The sequence below is a fragment of the Magnolia sinica genome, chromosome 10, assembly GCF_029962835.1.
Source record: "Magnolia sinica isolate HGM2019 chromosome 10, MsV1, whole genome shotgun sequence".
Taxonomy (NCBI): Eukaryota; Viridiplantae; Streptophyta; class Magnoliopsida; order Magnoliales; family Magnoliaceae; genus Magnolia; species Magnolia sinica.
The window spans coordinates 15,273,952-15,289,491 of NC_080582.1; the positions used below are offsets into that span (position 1 = coordinate 15,273,952).

Below are 15,540 nucleotides of genomic sequence, written 5' to 3' on the forward strand. Positions count from 1 at the left end.
CTCTTCTACCATAGCCACCATTTTTGGGTTCAAAATTTCCAGAGCCTCTTCCACGAGATCCTCGACCTCGTCCTCGTTGTGATGTCTCCCCCCGATCATGTCTTTCTTCAGTGATTAATAGCTTTGATTGCAAAGCTTGCTCTAATGCTTTATCATCACTCCTTTTATGCACCTTCTGTTCATGGGCTTGTAACGAGCCCACAAGTTCTTCCATGGACATAGTCTCTAGATCTTTTGTCTCTTCTATGGCCACGATAATATAGCCAAATTTTGGATCTAAAAATCGCAAAATTTTCTCTGAGATTCTCGTGTCATTGAGAGTCTCGCCATTCCTTCTAAGCTGGTTTGCAATTATCATGACTCGTGTATAATAATTAGCAATAGTTTCTAGGAGATTCATTTTCAAAGATTCGAATTCACCTCGAAGAAATTGGAGACGAATCTTCTTTACTTTACCAGCGCCTTTGTGTGTTTTGTAGAGAGTCTTCCACACTTCTTTGGACGTCTTGGCAGATGCTATGATCTCAAACGTGGATTCATCAAGTCCTTGGTATATGATGGACTTTGCTTTGCAATCTTTTTTTCGATCGGATCTGAGGAGTACCTTTTGTGCTTCTTCCAAAGCAACTTCTGCTTCTTTGGAGACTGGTTCGGAATAGCCATCCTCGACGATGTCCATAACATCCTGAGCACCTAATAGTGCTCTCATTTGAATACACTAGTTGTCGTAGTTGCTTTTGGTGAGCTTCAGAATAATAACCTGTGCATTGTCATTTGCCATTTATAAAGAGCTCCGGATACCTTCAAATTGGCTCTGATACCACTGATAGCAAAAGTGGGCAGCTGATAGTAGGAGTACGAAACTGAGGTCACTGGTGGTGCACCTCTTGTATATTCAATTTTAAAAAGAATATAGCTAGCTAAAACGACTGCAATATTTTCTAACTTTTATTGTACTTTCACTACACACACAGTTACCAAAAGCTGCAATACATAAATAGCTGAAAGTAAAACCAACTCCACTTTCTTTGCTCTTTTTTCTCAACTAAACCGTAACTGAAAGACTCTTTCAACAACGGTACAAATTCAAACTCAGTCGGCAACCACTTGCTTATTATTAGGACTGACTTGTTCCAACAAGTTTACCATTTCAACAACAAACACCAAATGAGTGCTCTTTGTGAAACTACTAGTAGGAAGTGAAAAGGTTGTGATGGTTTTCTTCATGATTTATCCAACGAGTAGCTACAACACACTCTTAGGGAGAGATTTGTTCCATTCCATTTAGTATATCCTATCATCCCTACATTAGTTCTTGATCTTTGATATGGAAAGACGGTTGAAATCGTCTATATAGGCAATCAACCGTTCGTAGCTGATTCAAATATGGTCGAAGCCAATTTCTGTATAGGGTAGATCAATCCATTGCGCTTTATCGGCCAAAACAAACATGGCTAGATGACAAGAATCACCACTGCGATAGATCCCTCCTAAGATGTGGACACGATTATCTCAATGGACTCTTCTTAAGATTGAGATACACTCATCAACAGGGCAGACTTGGCTGAGTAAGAAGCAAAGTAGGACGCCTTCATTAGCAGCATCACCACATTGTTAGGAAAATTGCCAACTGAACCTTCTCCTTCTCCAACTTAGAGTTGGCCCAAACCACAAACTATTACATTAATAAAGGATTGGTCGACATAACCAAACATCACTCTAATAGAAGAACCCTTTAATAAGCCAAATGCAATTATCCCATATCGACAACTGACCCAATACTTTGTCGAAGAGGATCACAAAATTAAGGAAGACAAAGAATCTGAAATCGATCAATGCTATTGTTCGCAATTTTAAACAATACGAGCGTCGATGATCACAACGGGTGCCTGTCTACATAATAGAATGCCTAATCGAAGAAGATCTAGTAATAGAGGATGGTTGTTGGTATTTTAGCTTGCAAAATCACACAGATCTAGATCTAGGATAGCAATACAATGACACCAAGCACATAAGAGAACACACAAATTTAATGTGGAAAACCCTTGCGGGAAAAAACCACAGCACAAAGCGACAGAATTCCACTATGAAAGTATCAATTACAAAGAGAGAGGACTTACCCAATTTGAACAATCTCGAATCTCACCCTTGCTACACCCTTTGATAACCCTAGAACCCTTTAGAATACCTTTAAGAAGCCTTAGAATTTTTTCTCATACCTTCGAAAAATCCTAGGGACACTTATTTATAGTTTAAGCAACTTCTCTTTCGCACCTTTGCAAAAACCAACTCAAATTTTCGCAAGTCCACATCAAATCCGGAAATGAATCTGCGTAACCACGACTAGTCAAGCAGACTACTCGACCGGTCATGAGACCCCCTCGACCGGTCAAGCATGGGCCATGACCGGTTGAGCACTTTGAACCTCAAAAAACAGATGCTTGCTGGACTTTGAGTCGAGCAGTGCTCGACTGGTCGAGCAGCTCCCTCGACCAGTCGAGCCTGACCCACGACCGAGTGAACAACCCAAAAAACTGATGATTGAAGGCTTTCCATGACAACTATCTCCACCAAGTCTTCAATCTTCAACCATATAGCTCTTTGACCTTTTCTCTTATCTCTGCATCACATCATAGCTTCTCTTGCATACTCCGTCTTCCTTTTACGCCATCGCCAAGCGCAAAGAAGTTTCACAGACCTTGAACTTCTCTACAGGAACGATCTAGGAGAGCATGTTCGTCAGATTAGAATCCACGTGCCCAACCATCTCTGCTCATGTCTTATCAAAAAGAAAGACGTAGTCTTCTTACCATGTCACCGCTACCCAATATTGCTTGCTGGGGTACTTGCTCACAATATTGATAGCTGTTGAGGGTCAAATATTGCATATTAGACCCCAATTATTTTCTGGATTTACAAGCATGATGCCGGTTAATGATCTGATTTAATCGTATTTGTGATGCAGAGTATATTTACGAGCATGGACTGGAAAGGATGCTAAAAGCATAGATTTAAAGCTCAGGCATCACCAAGGCATTGGACGGGGCCCCATGGGACCATGATCGAGGATTTACACGTCAGAGATCAGAGAAATTCTAGTCACTCACTTCAAACAGGCCTGAAAGACATCCATAATGCAAGATCATGGGGTTCCCACTATCTGATTGGCTCCAAACTTTATATGAGTCCTGATGATCATGAATTAACCGTACGCATCAAAAATCATCCATTGGATCGCTGTGGAAGTGACCCAACGGACAGATCAGCCCATAATTTACTGATCTAGGGCCCACCTGATCTCTGGATATACCTCATCTTCGGTCTCAACACCTTAAATTATATGAAGAACCAAATGGACGGAGGAGATTTTGTACATACACTATGATGGACCCCCCATGTGCCTTGCATGTGCACAGTGTGCATGTGCACCAGCCGTGCACCCATGCACTCAAAGTCGGTCAGCGGGCGCTGACCGACAAAAACTCAGATTCTTCAAAAACGCAACAGCGTTAACAGTCCGGCATTGGGTTTGCTTTGTGGGCCCCACTCATCATGTATTTAGAAGATCCGAACCGTCCATTAGGATTTCAAAGGCCTTATTACTAAGGCCTAGGTGATGGAATTTTAGGAGATAGCGTATATCATATTTCAACCGTCAAAATGGAAGATGGACGGCAGTGAGAAAACTCTTGTGGGCCACGCATAAATCAACTCAAAACCATTCATTCCCTAATGGATTTTCGAGAGGATCATAATGGACGGAGTGGATTTCTCAAAAAGATATCTAATTGGGGCCCACCATCATCTCAGCGCAAGAAGAGCGAAAGCTCTGTTCGCACATGACCGGAAGATCTGGGCCGTTTTGCATTCGTGGCAAGGATCGGTTTGATGATCTGAACCGTTCAGAAGTCTCCAACGACCCAGCTAATGTAGACCTAGGAGAGCGAATTTGAAGAGAGCTGCATGATCAGTTTTTCATCGTTTAAACGCAACTCAGACGGCGGTCTAAAAAGCTCAGGTGGGCCACATCAAAACAGACGAAAAATGGTCATGTACAACCGGTTTTCCGTGTACAGTCCAATGAACGGAGCCGATCTCGCGAGAAAATCCAAGAAATGGGCCCACCATCATCCCAGCGCAGGCCGTGCGCCCACATAGAGCCCGGGCACTGCTGTTTTCTTGGCTGCGTAAATGGACTTGCGCAAGGAGTTTTAAAGGGGGTTGCGGAGCATACAAACGGACTCGAGCCAGGCCTCTCCGCTACTGCTAGCAGACTATATAAGCAAGAGAGAGAGAGAGAACCGGGGCATCGGGAGGAGCTGGAAAAGGGCCGTGAGAGAGAAGCTTGAACGTGGACAGGGAGGAGCTGGAAAAGGGCCGTGGGAGAGAAGCTTGAATGTGGACAGGGAGAGTAGGCAGTTTGTATTTTCTTTTCCTTTTTGTTTTGCTTTTTTCTTTCTTCTTCTAAAAGATAAGCCCTGTTATGTCTATGTGTGGCTAAACCTCTTAGCTAGGGCTAAGAGGTGAAGCCCGTAGCGGGATGGGAGAATTTTGCTATGCCTTTTGTTTAAGACTGAATTGATTTTTAATTTAATTATGGGAATATTAGTAGTTTTTAATGGCCTGTTGTGACTGACATTACAATGGGTTTGCAATGACTTTGAGTATTTCTTTCTCCTTACTTTGATTATGACGTCAAGAAGCCCTGTTGTTCGCCATCGTCTCCTGGGCATGGTTGGATGACGGTACCCTTCCTAACCTTCATAATCATCTGTTTGGTTGGTAATTAGTTTAATTCTGTTGTTGACTTTGTCTCCTGGGCATGGTTTGGTGATGGAATCCATTCTAATTCATATACCTTTCATCCCTTTAAAATTATATCAGAGGAAGTTCAGTTTAAGTTCCATGATTTTCGAAGCAGGTATCAAGATCTCTCTGATCTCTACAAGTGGATCCTATGAATCCCCAGTTCCCTACCTTTGAATTCTACATATTTTACTATTTCATCATTATTCCTCAAATCCACCTGATTTAGATTTTATCTCTTATAGTTAGTTTTAGTTATTTTCAGGAAACGTACAAATTTCAGTCCCTTGGGATTCGACCTCAGTCTCACCGAGTTTATTACTACTTCACAACCCTATACTTGGGGAGTGAACAAGTTTTTGGCGCCGTTGCCGGGGACTGACGGCTACGATTTTCTGAAATTAATTAGTTTTAGAATTAGTTTAAGATTAGGATTTTTCTAACTATAGGTCTAGGTTTTTCTGATTTCTAAAAACTAACCTGTTTTTCTTGTTTTGTAGGATCCTGACATGAGTTTCTAAATTGGTAATTCCTTCCTAAATTCCTCTACTTGTTCTACTTTTAAAATTAGGGTTTGAATTTTAGAAATTTTCTAATTCTAGTTCTTTCCTATTTGTAGGGAATAGTTTATTTTTAGAAACTTTTCTCTTTTATTTTGGAAACTAGGTTATTTATTTCCCTTTTTAGAAATTAACTTTCTATTTTTACCTTTTAGTAACTTTCTAATTCTAACTCTTTTAGAATCTAATTTTGTTTCCTAATTTTCTACTCATAGAATTTTTGTTTAGAAACTAACTTTCCTATTGTGTAGGCCTTTAAGATAGAAATTTCTAATTCGGTAAGTTCTTTCTCTTTACTTTCTAATTTTCAGTTCTCTTTTAGTAATTTACTTTCTAGTTTAGGATTTTCCTAATTTATTTTAGAAATTTCCACTTTCCCTTAGGAATTTCTTCTTTTAGATACTAGTTTACTTCTATATTTCTTTTTAAGGATTTTCTAATTTTAGATCTTCTCTTTAGAAACTGACTTACTTTGTTTTCTTTTGCAGGTCTTTAACTTAGGGACTTCAAATTGGTAATTTCTTTCCAACTCTCTCTTTCTTTTTAGATTTTATTTTCCTTTCTTAGGATTAGGTTTCAAATTTGATTGAGGGCTGCGAGTGTTTCATGCCCAAGTGGGCCCGTGACAACACTCGACGTCTCTTGACTGAAGGAGGATTGGTTGAGGGGTTGACTATCCATCGCAGGACTAGACACCACTTGAAATCCCCTGAGTTAATTGAAGTTATGGCTGAAGACCAACCTCCTCTACTTCCACCCAGGGTGGAGGATACCCAAGATGAGAACAAGGTGCATCAGACACCCCCGCCTCGTACTTTAAGAGATTATCTACAACCGGCGGGAGTGAGTACGCCCTCATGCATGATTTTTTCTGAAAACACAGGACAAATGGACATCAAGCCAGGAGTTATCCAACTCCTTCCTAAATTCCATGGACTTGAATCAGAAAGTCCATATTTACATTTGAAAGAGTTCGATGAGATTATAGGTACATTATGTTTTCCTAATGTATCTGAGGATACAATTAGGCTGAAACTCTTTCCTTTTTCCTTAAAAGAGAAAGCTAAGACGTGGTTACATTCACTACGTCCTAGATCCATTAGCATATGGAACAACATGCAGAGGGAATTCATAAAAAAATTCTTCCCACATCATAAAACGATTACCCTCAGAAAAGCAATCATGAACTTTGCCCAAAAGGAAGATGAAACATTCTTTCAATGTTGGGAAATATTCAAAGATTTAGTCAATTCATGCCCACAACACGGATTCGAAACGTGGCGCATTACAAATTTTTTCTATGATGGACTGACATCTTCCATGCGCCAAATGGTCTAGACAATGTGTAATGGAGAGTTCATTAATAAAGATGTTGACGAGGTATGAGATTACCTCGATAGTCTTGCTGAAAAAACAAAATCATGGGACTATTACCCGAAGTCGAACACTACGTCTAGGCCGACTCAATTAAAGGAGAAAGGTGGATTATATCTCTTGAAAGAAGAGGATGATCTCAAGTGTAAAGTGACTACGCTCATAAGAAAAGTTGAGGCCATGGAAGGAAAGAAGGATAAGGTTAATGAAATTTTTTGCGGCATCTGTGATTGCAACATTCATACAACTGAAAATTGTCCTACAATACCCGCCTTTCGAGGAGTGTTGAATGAACAAGCCAATGCCGTAAACAACTATCAAAGACCTTTTACTGGACTTAACTCCAATACGTACAATCCTGGTTGGAAAAATCATCCAAACTTTAGTTGGAGGAATATACAAACGGCTATCCCTCAAGGTTTCTTCAATCAAAATCCAAACCAAGTGAAACCTCAAGAGGAACCGGTTCAAAATTTCATACAAGAGCTGGCTCAGGCAATACGGGGAATTACAGATTTTATGCAAAAGATAGATTCTCGTATGACGGTTATAGAAAAGGGGATGCTTCCTTCACAACCTCTCCCCAATCCTAAACCGCAGTACGAGATTAATGATCCCAGCTCTTCAAATCAGATGGGGCACGCTAAATCCATCACCACTCTTAGGAGTAGAAAGATCATTGATAAAACTCTTCCGATTAGGCCCGAAAAGCCTCAAGAACCAGAAGAGGACAACAATGATGAATCTAGTGATGCCCCACAAAAATTAGAACCGGAACTTCTAAAGAAGTCAGTTGCTCCGTTCCCCCAACGGTTGGTTTCACCAAAATCTCTCTCTAACTCTCAGGATATCCTAGAGGTGTTGAAACAAGTGAAAGTCAACATTCCTTTTCTTGATGTCGTGAAACAGATACCTTCATATGCCAAATTCCTGGAAGACTTATGCACGATCAAACGACGGCAGAGTATTCAAAAGAAGATCTTCTTGACCGAGAAAGTAAGTGTCATCCTAAAGCAAGACGTGCCACAGAAATTCAAGGATCCCGATAGCCCAACCGTATCATGTGTAATCGGGGACCATCGAATTGATCATGCACTTCTTGACTTAGGAGCGAGTGTCAATTTGATTCCCAACGCCGTATACAAACAGTTAGGTTTGTGTGAATTAAAACCCACCCTAACCACACTACAACTTGCTGATCGCTCTGTTCGTGTACTAAGAGGGACAATTGAGGATGTGTTGGTCCAACTTGATAGATTTTACTACCCTATAGATTTTATCATCCTGGACACCGAACCCATCAATAACATAAGCACTCAGATCCCCGTCATTCTTGGCCGCCCATTCCTTGCCACTTCAAATGCAATTATCAATTGCAGGAATGGTGTCATGACTATGTCTTTTGGGAATATGACATTGGAGTCAAATATCTTTTTCAATAACAGCAGAAACTTAGAGGAGGATGATGATTTTCACAACATTAACATGATTAACTCTTTAGTGGAAGATACGACACCTCTAACCTTATCCTCTGACTCTCTAGAGACGTGCCTGGCCCACTCCCATGATTTTAATGATGACATGATTAGGGAGACGTGCGCCTTGCTTGATACTGCACCGGTACTTGAAGTTAATCGGTGGAGGCCACAATTTGAAGAATTGCAACAAACCAATGTAGTGCCTCTACCGTCTAACCTCAAGCCGCCGAAGCTTGACCTAAAACTTTTGCCCTCTGAATTGAAATATGCCTATTTAGGTCAAGATGAGACATACCCGGTGGTGATATCTGCCCACCTGGAGAAAGAACAGGAAAGTATACTCATATCTACTCTCATTGAGCATAAAGGAGCCCTGGGATGGACGATAGCGGACCTCAAGGGAATCGATCCCTCAATTTGTACTCACCCCATATATCTTTAGGATAATGCAAAAATCGCTCGGCAACCACAACGTAGACTAAATCCAAACATAAAGGAAGTGGTTAAGGCTGAGGTTCTTAAACTATTGGACGTGGGTATCATATACCCTATATCTGATAGTCAATGGGTGAGTCCAACTCAAGTGGTCCCTAAGAAGTCTGGAATCACCATCATAGCCAATGCTAATAATGAACTCGTGCCAACTAGAGTCACTACTAGTTGGAGAATGTGCATTGACTACAGGAAGTTGAATACCGTCACGAGGAAAGACCACTTTCCTTTACCATTCATTGATCAGATCCTGAAAAGGTTAGCTGGTCATTCCTATTACAGTTTCCTTGACAGGTATTCGGGCTATAACCAGATAGAGATAGCCCCTGAAGATCAGGAAAGACCACATTTACATGTCCCTACGGCACCTTTGCCTACCGAAGGATGCCATTCGGACTATGTAATGCCCCTGCCACCTTTCAGCGATGTATGTTTAGTATCTTTTCTGATATGGTGGGGCAATATCTAGAGGTCTTCATGGACGATTTCTCTGTTTACGGTCCATCTTTCAGCAAGTGCTTGGAAAGTCTTAAATGTGTGCTGAAAAGATGTGAAGGAAAAAACTTGGTACTTAATTGGGAGAAGTGTCATTTCATGGTTCAGAAGGGAATTGTCCTTGGGCATATCATCTCGTCCAAGGGAATCGAAGTAGATAAGGCAAAAATCGATCTTATCTCTAACCTACTTCCACCCAAGAACATCAGAGACGTGCGATCCTTCTTATGACACGTAGGATTTTACAGGCGATTCATAAAGGACTTTAATCTCCTCTCTCGTCCTTTATGTAATCTTCTTCAAAAGGATGCTCCGTACGAGTGGACTGAGAAATGTCAGGAAGCTTTCACCAAGCTTAAGGGCGTGCTAACCACTGCACCTATCATGCAGCCACCCGACTGGAGCCTTCCTTTTGAGCTTATGTGCGACGCTTCTGATTATGATCTTGGAGCAGTTCTAGGTCAGAGAAAAGATAAGAGACCCTACGTCATCCATTACACGAGTAGGATTTTAAATCCAGCTCAAGTGAACTACTCAACTACGGAAAAGGAACACTTAGCGGTAGTGTTCGCCTTGGACAAATTTAGGTCCTGCCTGATCGGATCCAAGATCATTATCTATACAGATCATGCGGCACTGAAGTATCTTCTTTCTAAGAATGATTCTAAGCCCCGCCTGATACGATGGATCCTTTTACTCCAAGAATTTGATTTAGAAATTAAAGATAAAAAGGGAGTAGAAAACGTTGTGGCCGATCACCTTTCTCGCCTTAATACCTCTGATTCCCTTGAGACGACCCATATCAACGACATGTTCCTGATGAACAACTATTCAGAGTCTCCCATTCACCTTGGTTCGCTGATATTGCTAATTATCTTGCTACAGGTGTCATACCGACACAGTAGACTGCGCAAGATAAAAAGAAATTCTTCACCGAGGTGCGTAACTTTTTCTGGGATAATCCTTATTTATTTAAATATTGCCCAGACCAAATCCTAAAGAGATGTGTACCAGATGATGAGCATCAGAGCGTTATCTCCTTCTGTCACTCACAGGCCTGTGGTGGTCACTTTTCTGCTAAAAAGACCACGGCTAAGATTCTGCAGTATAGCTTTTACTGGCCTACTATGTTTAGGGACACTCATGAGTTTTGCAAAGCTTGTGAGCGTTGTCAGAAATTGGGAGCATTGTCCCGTCGAAATATGATGCCTTTGAATCTCATCCTTATCATTGAAGCATTTGATTGCTGGGGCATCGATTTTATGGGACCATTCCCTCAATCGTTTGGAAATCTGTATATGTTGCTCGCCGTGGATTATGTCACTAAATGGGTCGAAGCGATTCCGTGTCGAACTAATAACTATCGCACGGTCATTAAATTTTTAAAAGAAAACATCCTTTCTCGATTCGGAACGCCTCGAGCCATCATTAGTGATGGGGGCTCACACTTTTGTAATAAACCATTTGAAAGCTTAATGAAGAAATACGGTATCTCTCATAAGGTGAGCACCCCGTACCACCCACAGACAAGTGGGCAAGCTGAGATTTCTAATAGGAAAATTAAACACATTTTGGAGAAAACGGTTAACTCTGATCGTAAGGATTGGTCAATCCGATTGACCGATGCCTTATGGGCATACCGTACTGCGTTTAAAACCCCTATTGGAATGTCTCCCTTTAGACTTGTCTATGGGAAAGCTTGTCACTTGCCTGTGGAGCTGGAACATAAAGCGTACTGGGCGATCAAAAATCTTAATTTCAATCTGGACAATGTTGGCTCGCTTTCCAAACTTCAATTGAATGAACTTGAGGAAATCCAGAATAATGCGTAACGACAATTCGAGAATTTACAAGGACAAGATGAAAGCATTTCATGACCAACACATTTTGCGAAAATCATTCACGCTTGGTTAGAAGGTCCTTTTGTACAATTCTCGATTACATCTCTTTCCGAGTAAGCTTCGATCTCGTTGGACCGACCCTTATATTTTTGTTACTATTTTTCCTCATGGGACCGTTGAGATAAGAGATCCCGACAATGGTAAGGAGTTTAAAGTCAATAGACATCGATTGAAACCATTTGTCGAGAAATTTGATTCAGAGGACATGTCCATGCCCCTGACTGCTCCTGTTTACCAGGATTGATCTCCTAGTCTGATGGAGGTATAGGTAGGTTTATCGCTTTCATAGGACTAGGGTAGTTGCTTTATTTGTCTGGCTGAAGACGGTAAACTTAGCGCTCCTGGGAGGCAGCCCAGCTCTTCATTTTATTTCGTTTTTATCATTAGTTAGTTCAATGTTTGTGGGTAACATTACTGCAAACCCTCATGAGACTACAACTCGTCCACTAGGGGCAACCTAGGGGTTTAAAGGCTTGTTGCATACGCTAAATGCAATCGAGAGCACCTACGAAAGTGGTGTAGGTAGGATTTCATTTTTGGTTATTTTTATTTTACTTCTGTTGGTTTCTCTCTTGTGCTGACCCAGTCTTACGTAGATATCTTTGGAAAGCCTTTTTATTCTTTCGTCCAGGTACTATCTTTCCATCACTCCTCTTATATTTTTGTTGTCTCATGTGCATTGCATGCTTATTTCTTTTACATTGAGGACAATGTAGATTTTAGGTTGGGGGTGGAAAATTAGGTTTCCTAATCAGCATTTTCTTGGTCTTGAGCAAAAATTGTGAAATTTTTTAATTTTTCTGGACTTTCTTGTGAATTCAAAGGGATTGTGATGGCCATCTAGGGCACTTGGAAGTTCAAGATACGTGATGTTGGTAATTTAAGATGCTTGGATTCAGTATCTGTTGGATTGCATAATTAAGTTTGAATTGTTAATCTAAAATTAGAAGTTGTAAACATTGATTGAGTTATGATCTCACATGTCACATCTCGCTTTCACATTAAGGTTTCAGTTTGATATTGAAGGATTTACTTAGTACTCACTAAGCATGAAAGGAACCAGCCTGAGAAAATTGAAAGGATTGGGTGAATGATCTTCGCCATAGATTTTCTCCCTATAGGTGAAGGTTCAATTTCCCAAAGTAGTCGTCGGAAAGGGGTGGGCAATGGTCTTCATCATAGGTTTGCTCCCTATAGGTAAAGAGTTGATTCCTCCCCTTGATGGTATTTTAATGAAATATATATATATCAAAGGTCGATTAACGAAAAGATGATCCGTGAGGAAAGTTTTGGTTATTATGAATTATCTTCTTGTTTACCGATGATATCATGAAATTAAGAAGTGAACCTTAATGATAAGCCGAGATTACACGATACACCCATGGAACTCAATGTTTAGAATTCTCTGATTGTGGGATTAATACTTTGAACTTGATTATGAAGTTTACCATGCACCTGAGTCTAGGAGAAAGTAATACCCAACATTCATGAATCTGAGAATTCTCATATCTGGATTATTCTGTAAAAATCACTCGAGTTTATAGAAATTGTTCCGTAATTCTCAACTTATTTTTCGCATACCTTGCTCGGGACTAGCAAAATGCTGGTTGGGGGTTGTGTTGAGGGTCAAATATTGCATATTAGACCCCAATTATTTCCTGGATTTACAAGCATGATGCCGGTTAATGACCTGATTTAATCGTATTTGTGATGCAGAGTATATTTACGAGCATGGACTGGAAAGGATGCTAAAAGCATGGATTTAAAGCTTAGGCATCACCAAGGCATTGGACGGGGCCCCATGGGACCATGATCGAGGATTTACACGTCAGAGATCAGAGAAATTCCAGTCACTCACTTCAAACAGGCCTAAAAGACATCCATAATGCAAGATCATGGGGTTCCCACCATCTGATTGGCTCCAAACTTTATATGAGGCCTGATGATCATGAATTAACCATACGCAACAAAAATCATCCATTGGATCGCGGTGAAAGTGACCCAACGGACAAATCAGCCCACAATTTACTGATCTGGGGCCCACCTGATCTCTGGGTATATCTCATCTTCGGTCTTAACACCTTAAATTATATGAAGAACCAAATGGACGGAGGAGATTTTGTACATACACTATGATGGACCCCCCATGTGCCTTGCATGTGCACAGTGTGCATGTGCACCAGCCGTGCACCCATGCACTCAAAGTCAATCAGCGGGCGCTGACCGACAAAAACTCAGATTCTTCAAAAACGCAACAGCATTAACAGTCCGGCATTGGGTTTGCTTTGTGGGCCCCACTCATCATGTATTTAGAAGATCCGAACCGTCCATTAGGATTTCAAAGGCCTTATTACCAAAGCCTAGGTGACGGAATTTAGGCGATAGCGTATATCATATTTCAACCGTCAAAATGGAAGATGGACGACAGTGAGAAAACTCTTGTGGGCCACGCATAAATCAACTCAAAACCATCCATTCCCTAATGGATTTTCGAGAGGATCATAATGGACGGAGTGGATTTCTCAAAAAGATATCTAATTGGGGCCCACCATCATCTCAGCGCAAGAAGAGCGAAAGCTCTGTTCACACATGACCGGAAGATCTGGGCCGTTTTGCATTCGTGGCAAGGATCGGTTTGATGATCTGAACCGTTCAGAAGTCTCCAACGACCCAGTTAATGTAGACCTAGGAGAGCGAATTTGAAGAGAGCTGCATGATCAATTTTTCATCCTTTAAATGCAACTCGGACAGCGGTCTAAAAAGCTCAGGTGGGCCACACCAAAACAGACGAAAAAGGGTCATATACGACCGGTTTTCCGTGTACAGTCCAATGAACGGACCTGATCTCGCGAGAAAATCCAAGAAATGGGCCCACCATCATCCCAGCGCAGGCCGTGCGTCCACGCAGAGCCCGGGCGCTGCTGTTTTCTTGGCTGTGTAAATGGACTTGCGCAAGGAGTTTTAAAGGGGGTTGCGGAGCATACAAACGGACTCGAGCCAGGCCTCTCCGCTACTGCTAGCAGACTATATAAGCAAGAGAGAGAGAGAGAACCGGGGCATCGGGAGGAGCTGGAAAAGGGCCGTGGGAGAGAAGCTTGAATGTGGACAGGGAAAGTAGGCAGTTTGTATTTTCTTTTCCTTTTTGTTTTGCTTTTTTCTTTCTTCTTCTAAAAGATAAGCCCTGTTATGTCTATGTGTGGCTAAACCTCTTAGCTAGGGCTAAGAGGTGAAGCCCGTAGCGGGATGAGAGAATTTTGCTATGACTTTTGTTTAAGACTGAATTGATTTTTAATTTAATTATGGGAATATTAATAGTTTTTAATGGCCTGTTGTGACTGACATTACAATGGGTTTGCAATGGCTTTGAGTATTTCTTTCTCCTTACTTTGATTATGACGTCAGGAAGCCCTGTTGTTCGCCATCGTCTCCTGGGCATGGTTGGATGTCGGTACCCTTTCTAACCTTCATATCATGTTGTTTGGTTGGTAATTAGTTTAATTCTGTTGTTGACTTTGTCTCCTGGGCATGGTTTGGTGATGGAATCCATTCTAATTCATATATCTTTCATCCCTTTAAAATTATATCAGAGGAAGTTCAGTTTAAGTTCCATGATTTTCGAAGCAGGTATCAAGATCTCCCTGATCTCTACAAGTGGATCCTCTGAATCCCCAGTTCCCTACCTTTGAATTCTACATATTTTACTATTTCATCATTATTCCTCAAATCCACCTGATTTAGATTTCATCTTTTTTCTAGTTCTAGTTATTTTCAGGAAACGTACAAATTTCAGTCCCTTCGGATTTGACCTCAGTCTCACCGAGTTTATTACTACATCACAACCCTATACTTGGGAGTGAACAATTACCAGCAGTTTCAGCAAATTAAAAAAACAAAAAACAAAAAATCAGATTTCAGCAAATGAGATATCCTGATTATCCTCATCTGTTTTGGAACATGTCCTGAGGAAAACTTAAGGAGAGACGCGTACGGAACGCTCTCCGACTTTACCTAGCCCATCACATCTATGATCAATACCTACACACAAGGTATTCCTCCTATGATTACCAAAGCCTACTCCTCCTTTAGTCTCAACGCCGAGAACCATCTGTGCAGCCTCTTATCCTTCATCTTGAATTTCACACCTAACCGAGTCTTTAGTACATTGATTTCAAACATATTATAATTGGCGATCTACATGTCATCAATTCCTGACTCACCATGAAGGAATCAAACCACTGCTTAGGCGATATGTCATACCATGACTCAGCCCTTTTAACTTTGAACCACTCTGGTTACTTCATATAGATCTGCTCTTCCAATTTTCCTTACAGAAGTGCAAACTCCACATCCATCCTTCCAGCTCAAGATCACATTAGCCAACCAGCACCAATCATAGATCTAATAGAAACCTGTTATACCATCGGTGCGAATATC

At 41.1% G+C, this 15,540-nt stretch overlaps 1 non-coding gene across 1 annotated transcript; it reads right to left on the reverse strand.

Annotated features, from left to right (window-relative positions):
- Positions 1-6,530: 6,530 nt before the first annotated feature.
- On the reverse strand, positions 6,531-6,637 carry LOC131217725 (small nucleolar RNA R71). Its single transcript, XR_009157316.1, has one exon. It is a non-coding gene; the product is annotated as a small nucleolar RNA R71 (small nucleolar RNA).
- Positions 6,638-15,540: the final 8,903 nt, after the last annotated feature.